Source organism: Gadus chalcogrammus, unplaced genomic scaffold, assembly GCF_026213295.1.
Source record: "Gadus chalcogrammus isolate NIFS_2021 unplaced genomic scaffold, NIFS_Gcha_1.0 GACHA081, whole genome shotgun sequence".
NCBI lineage: Eukaryota > Metazoa > Chordata > Actinopteri > Gadiformes > Gadidae > Gadus > Gadus chalcogrammus.
This window is the reverse complement of record NW_026613516.1, coordinates 156,029-162,954: the sequence shown is the minus strand read 5'-3', so window position 1 is coordinate 162,954 and position 6,926 is coordinate 156,029. Positions and strand designations below refer to the sequence as shown.

Sequence of the window (6,926 nt, the reverse complement as noted above, 5' to 3'; positions counted from 1 at the left end):
TATTATTGTTATTGTTATTATTATTATTATTGTTATTATTAGTATTAGAATTATATTGAGTGTATATATTATAATAGGCCTATCTCACAACTTCCTGGTTCGGCGTTCGATTTTGCCTTCACCGGGTAAAGTGACTTCCGGTCGCGTAGTCCATGATATTTGACAATGGCGCAGTCAAAAAACAAAAGCTTCTGTTGTCTACCTCAATGCGCCAATTCAAAACAAAAACAACCGTATTTACATTTCCACGACTTCCCAAATAATACCCAATACAGCAGTGGCGATCAGACGGAATGAAGGAGTTAATTTCGTAATTCAGAAGGGGAGTACACTGGTCTGTAGTCGGCATTTCTCAGCGGCTGATTATGACGACGGGAGTGCTACGCTGAATACTGGAGCTGTTCCTAGTCGTTTTGACTGGAACAGCTACACCACAGCACCGAAAAAAACACCCGTGTATAAACGGGTGTCAGCTCGAAAAGCTGAAGGAGAGGACAAAACAAACGGACCGGAGAGGTACCGGGGAACATGACTACGCGACACGCCCCCCTGCCGGTAAGTAGATGTGTGCTAACTAGCTGTTATGTCTGTTATTTCTGTTCAACACTTGTTGGGCTATTGTATAATTTTGCCAAACATGGCATGGTTAACGTTAAAACATTCAATCAACATCAGACGCACTGTTAAACTGGGGTTACATATTAATTCAGATTCAGCTTTATTGGCCAGGTTTGCGAACAAACGAGGAATTTGACTTTGGTGTGTACAACACTCAACCTATAGTTAATACATAAAAAAGAAAAACAGAAAACAGTACAAATAAATGTAATAATAATAAATAAAAATAAACTTAAGTATACAGAATAACAATACAATAAAAAGAAAGGGTGATTACGAATGAATGGTAATGAAGACTGATTTGTCTTCTTTTTTTGTAGGTGCACTGGATGATGCCCTGGAGTATATTGCTGAGCTGGAGGCAAGGCTGCAAGAAATGTCCATGGGGCCACAAACTGTCCTCAACAGATTTTGTGTGTCTGATCAGACCATGACATATTATACTCGGTTTCCATCTCAAGAAGTGTTTCAAGTGTTTTGGGAGTCTGTTTTGCCCCTCAACACAATATATTCTTTATTGGAGCAAAGCACAGAGGATTGGACAAGAGGCGATTCCAACACCAAGCCCTTCAAGGAAGATTCCAGCCATTGATGAGTTTTTCATCTACTGTTGTAGAGTAGCAACTGGCCTTAAAGAACAAGTCATTGCTGACATCTTCCAGGTCAGCACAGCTGAGATGGTACCAACTCCAAGCTGGATATTCCCTCTAGGATGTGGGACATCAAAGGGCGAAACGTCAAATAAAAATGTGACTTTTTTTTTATATTGTAGTGATAACAGATGTATTCTAATATGCATCTTTTCATAATGAGCAAGTTTAACCGAGTGCAAATTGCAAAACAAATGTCTTACCAGCATACGCTCTGTAGAGTGTGGACTTGACTCCAGTCTTCCCCACCGACTTGGGTTTCTTCACCACCAGGTCACTCACAGCCTCTGGATGGATTCCCTGAGGCGAACAACAATACAGGAAATGCTCATATACTCTAGACAAATACTGAAGTGTATGATTTGAACAGAGGACACAACAGCACACGTGGGTTCGAGGTCGATGCCACATCTGTGGTTGACTGGTACAGGCCAGGGAAGGTGGAACCACATCAAGGCCCAGCTGCACATAATGCGCTGTCTGGAACAGCAGAGCGGTTATATGGCTACAGAAGCCTTTGCCCGCAGCAAAGCTACAGCTCTGAGAGACCCAGTTGTCCAACAGCCTCCAGGGTGATCTGTGAACACCATAAGAATTGAGTTACTGAACTTAGTAGGTAGGACCTTGATATAAGGCCATTGGAAACTGGCAAGGAGCCTGCAACCGCAGAAAAGCCATGTACAGTTCCGTGCAAAACTCTTGGGCCACCATTACATCTGTTGTTTTAGCAATGTTATAACATCAACTAGATGTTTTTCCTTTTAATGCACACAACAAATTTCCTTTATTTACGGCTTGTGCCTTAATGAAGAGGAAGAAAAATACATAGGTCTGTACAGCCACAACATTGCAGCAAGCTAGGTGGGCCAAGTCTTAAGCACGCTACTGTTTGTAAGAAAGAACAATGAAAATGATCTGAACTTCAGAAGAAGAGGAAAACTGCAACTGCAGTTGTTAGTACAGACAGACTATCAAAACTAACTCAGCAGAAACATGTAGAATGTGGGGCTCCTCATTCCTCCTCATCGAGCGGTTGCATCTACCTCCATCAACTATATTTGACACACGTATGCTAACGCTACACACGGAGACTTCATAGCCACCATGGCTAATTATATTCATAATATTATAGTCTACACGTAACAAATATGATCATTTTACACACATTTCACACACAGACAATATTTCTGACGATCTATATGGATCGTATATGGTTTGCTTGTCATCACAAAACATGAATGAGCAAGGCGGCCATTGAGTAGCCTACTGACAACAACAAAACACCTTAGACAACTTACCTTGATAATTGTGTACAAACTCCTCCACAAAAAACTTGTACCCCTTTGACAGCCTGGGCTGTGGTGTTGCTGAGTGTGTCTCCACAATCTTCTGCACATCTTCGAATCGCAATTTCGGAAAACCCACCAGGGAAGTGGCGAAGAAACGATCCATTTGTGCATTGACGGCAATACAAAAATGACTACGCCGGAAGAATGTTTACCCGGTGTGACGTCATTTCCGATTTTTGTGAGATAGGCCCATTGGGATGGTGTGAAATTGGACTTCCGCCACGGTAGGGGGCAGTGTGGTAAGGGAAGCTCAAGATCATGGCATCAGGGAATAGCCCAGGGGGTGTTGATAAAAACAGCTGTTTTGTAAATGTCTATAGGTTGTGCACAAGGGCCCTGTACCACGAAGCTCGCTTAGAGGGTTAGCAAGGTATGTTGAGCTCCAAGCCTGGGTTAGTTGTACCACGAAAGTCGATCTCTTTTAGCGTCGCTGTATCACCATGGTGACTTATGCTCGCAACCAAACCTGGTCGGGAGCAGTTTTTCGGCTTAGTCTAGCCGGAGATCGGCTACTTAAATCGGCGTGCGCAGCTTCCTAGCCCCTCCTCTGACAATGGCGTCACCATTTGTGGGTGTTCCCGTGGACCTCGGCGCACTTCTCGTACAGGCGTCTCTCTGGAGTCAGAGGGTTTTACGGGACAGAACCGATCCCTTGGCATTGTCTGACGATATTCAGATTTCAGACTTTATTGTCATTGTGCAAACATCGAAATTGGGGTTCTTCATGAGAGATACAGATTCTCATCAGAGGGTGTTCGTTATTGGATCGTCCTTTTGGACGTTATGTAGACAATTCACTGTTGCGCGTTGTGTCTCCGTGATAGAGTGCTAGAGTGGAGGTAGCGCGTCAGTCTTGAATTTCTGCGCGGGGGGTTCGACTCCCAAGTGACACGAATTTATGTGACGCTTAAAAAGTCCCAATTCTTCGCGTATGGAATACTTATTCACTAAAGCTTATGGAATTATATTTTTGTGCTTATTTCGAACTTGAACCCATATTTTCAAGGCTGTGCTGGCACCACATCTATGGGGGTAAAATGCATGATGATAGACCGGTCAGCGGTTGATAACATGCCATAGGGCCTACATTTCTTACATAGGGTGTTTTTAAAGTGAATTCCCTAAATGATAGAATAAGGCAGGATGGACGTTGCTTATGCATTTTTAAATCATCATCATTCTATTTGGATTAATGGCAAACAATTCTGCATTTGGCATAGTTATTTTATAGACAATATGCAGAATCTTTTCACTTATACGCATATAGACTGCTTGATCTATCGTAAAGGTGAGAAAAATTACGCAAAAAACGCCCCTTTCACGTGAACGCGCACTGAACCTAAAGCGGAAAACCTGGTTCAACTAATTGAATCTAAAGTGAGCTTCGTGGTACCATTTAACTCTGATTGCGAGTTGCGGCTCTGTCGAGCCAGGTTTTCGCAAGAAAGCCTGGGTATGTTCAGCGAGCTTCGTGGTATAGGGCAAAGGTGTGGATATATATGTATTTGGTGATTGTTTATTAAGTGTCATGTTTATTTTGTATTCACACAATGTACTTTCTGTTCAGTTATGTAGGATTGGTAGCTTTAGCTAAAGAATGTTCCCCCAACTAGTGGTCTGGCCCATACGGCCTTGATTGGTCCAATTCATTTCCCTATTTAAAGGTCCCATGCAGTGTTCATTTTGTCAGCTATTTTAGATTTAGTCTTAGTCTTAGTCTTTTGTCGAAAATGCTTAGTATATTTAGTCACATTTTAGTCATTGTTTTCCTTTGTAGTTTTAGTCTAGTTTTAGTCGACGAAAAGTCCTTACATTTTAGTCAACTTTTAGTCATTACTTTTAGTCAAAATGTTTTCTCTTTTTAAACTAGTTCATATATATGGACACCTGCTAAGTTGTTCCACTCAAATAGAGTACTAAAGTGAAAACGTTACGTTGTCCTGGCAACCGGATTTTCAGTTCTAAACAATCGAACGAGAGATGGCGTTCTCCATTGCTTCCATGTGTTGTTTCTTTCAAAATTAAAATAAATCAATTTCAAGAGGTGAAAATCACTACCATTCGAAAAATGTCGAGGCGTTTATGTATTCCCCTGGGGTATTAAAAGGAAAAGTTTGTAAACGTTAGTTTAGTTTAGTTTTTTTTTTAATATGAAGACAATCTATTCTCAATATTACTTACATCATTGGTAAAGCAAACTCGCAAATCAATTCGCAAAAAGATTGTTCCTTTTCTATAAAAGGTTTGTGTGGCATAGGATTTCCCCTTGTTAATTTGGTTTGTGTAGAACCGAAAACCGTTGCTCTCGAAACGTGACGTCACACTTTAGTACTCTGTTCAGCCTTCAAAACGATAGCTGGTAAATTGTGAAAAATGCATTAAACTGTAATCAGAAAACACGGTTATATGCTATAAACCCTATAGTATCTTGGGTATAAAGGCTGGGACGAATTTCAAAGTCCACCTTATGTTGAAGTATAGACCGTGGCGATTCCCATTGAAACGAATGGCGCGGTGATTTTCTTCAAAACGAGAGCCGGTAAATTGTGAAAAATGAATTCAACTGTAATCAGACAATGCGGTTATATGCTATAGACCCTAGTATCTGTGGAATAAAAGCTGGGAAGATTTCGAATAATGTACAATGCATAACGTTAGCTCATAGCTGAGTGGACCATACCTCCCGTTCAGGGCTGTAGTGGTCAAATTAGAGGTTGGTAAACTATGAATTTTTTGATCAGACCGACCTCGACACAACGCAACGCAACGCAAAGTGTTGCGACTCTGTAAGGCTAGCCTGGCTATATTCCATTATGTTATCAATTAAAGTCATATTAAATCAATCAATGAGAGTCAATGAATGTGTTTGTAGTTTATTCAAGTTATTCAAATTTCAACAGTAAAGAAAAGTATGTGTAGATTAAGAACTATCTATCTATGGCATGTGTGTATGTGTGTGTATTAGTATGCATGCTTTTCACAGTAGTACCCAGAGGGCCTCCTTGTCCTCCACGTCAGGTCCTGCCTTGCAGGGGCGTGTTCTGGAGTTCATGGCTCCCCTGTGCTTCACCAGCCAGGACTTCACATACGTGTTGGATTGAACTTTGTGGTGGCTTAGTGGTGGGCCATTCAGTTGAATAAACATCAAGGACGACACTGTGACCAAGTGCAGACTGCATCTCAGGGGGCACACTATGATGTTCATTAAGCTGAACCCCCTCTCACACTCAGCAGTGCTAACTGGAATGAGATGGTCGATATTCAGGAGTGGTGCAAGGTTTTCTGGAATGATGCTTGAGTTATCCTTAAAATCCCTATAGCCTTCAAGAATTTTTCTGTCATCAAGTCTGAACCTTTGGGCAAGTTGTTTCTACTTGGATTCCCCATACTGCTCCTCTAGGGAACAGGCCAGTTTGCTGGGAAAATAACTTTAAAGAAAATAAATAATAAAATAAAAATATTTATAATATATTAAAATACAAATATTTATAAATATTTATATTTTTATTGGTTTAACCGCCAACCGCCCGAATTTAATTAAAATATATTTTTTTGTCGCGTCATCCGCCCGATCCGCGGTTCAGCCGCGGAGTCCACGGCTGCAACCGCCAACCTCGCATCTCCAAATTGAGGCTTTAACATAGCGACCAAGCTATAGCGAAGTTGATACGCCGAAACCGGAGTTTAATATGGATAGTAAAACTCTGACTTAATTTCACTCATTTTGACGTGGGCAGTACACGGATAGCATGACTACGCATTGGCCAATCTGAATGCTCGTAGTCACTTAATAGTTCGTCAAGTAAAATTGATTTATAAATCACAAAAACAACTCATGTGAATTGATCATCTTCAGTCTTACTTTGTACTTGAGGCCTTTTTCGGGCATCTGTTGGAGTGGGAGCACTCGAAGGTCTCTTCAAAAATCGCCTGATATCCATGGCTAATTAATGACAGGTAGGCAGGCATGATAATCCACAACGCGCAGGGCCATGTGTTTACATACTTCCTGTTTACATATTTTCCTGGATCCTGATTGGTGTCGCTGCCGCAGCCGCAAGGCACTGATTGGAGGGTCACAGACCATAATAGCATAGGCCTACAGCGCAGATGAAAATGATTCAGATTACAGCGTTTATTTGTTCAACAATATGAAACCTTGTCTTAGGTGTTTTAAAATTATGCTGAATTTATTTCCGATTATTCCAACGGCAGAATACAAGGCACAGGGAACTTTGAGGTGCGTAAACGCTATTTAGAGGTGCGTAAACGCTATTTCCTAAATTCCAGAGGTGCGTAAACGGCGTTT

The 6,926-nt window shown here is 41.3% G+C and overlaps 1 long non-coding RNA gene across 1 annotated transcript; it reads right to left on the bottom strand.

Moving 5' to 3' along the window:
• Nucleotides 1-899: 899 nt before the first annotated feature.
• On the bottom strand, nt 900-2,830 carry LOC130378491 (uncharacterized). The gene is made up of 3 exons (XR_008894717.1): nt 2,567-2,830; nt 1,472-1,845; nt 900-1,325 (listed from the first exon to the last, which is right to left on the bottom strand). It is a non-coding gene; the product is annotated as an uncharacterized LOC130378491 (long non-coding RNA).
• Between the last annotated feature and the right edge of the window lie 4,096 nt (nt 2,831-6,926).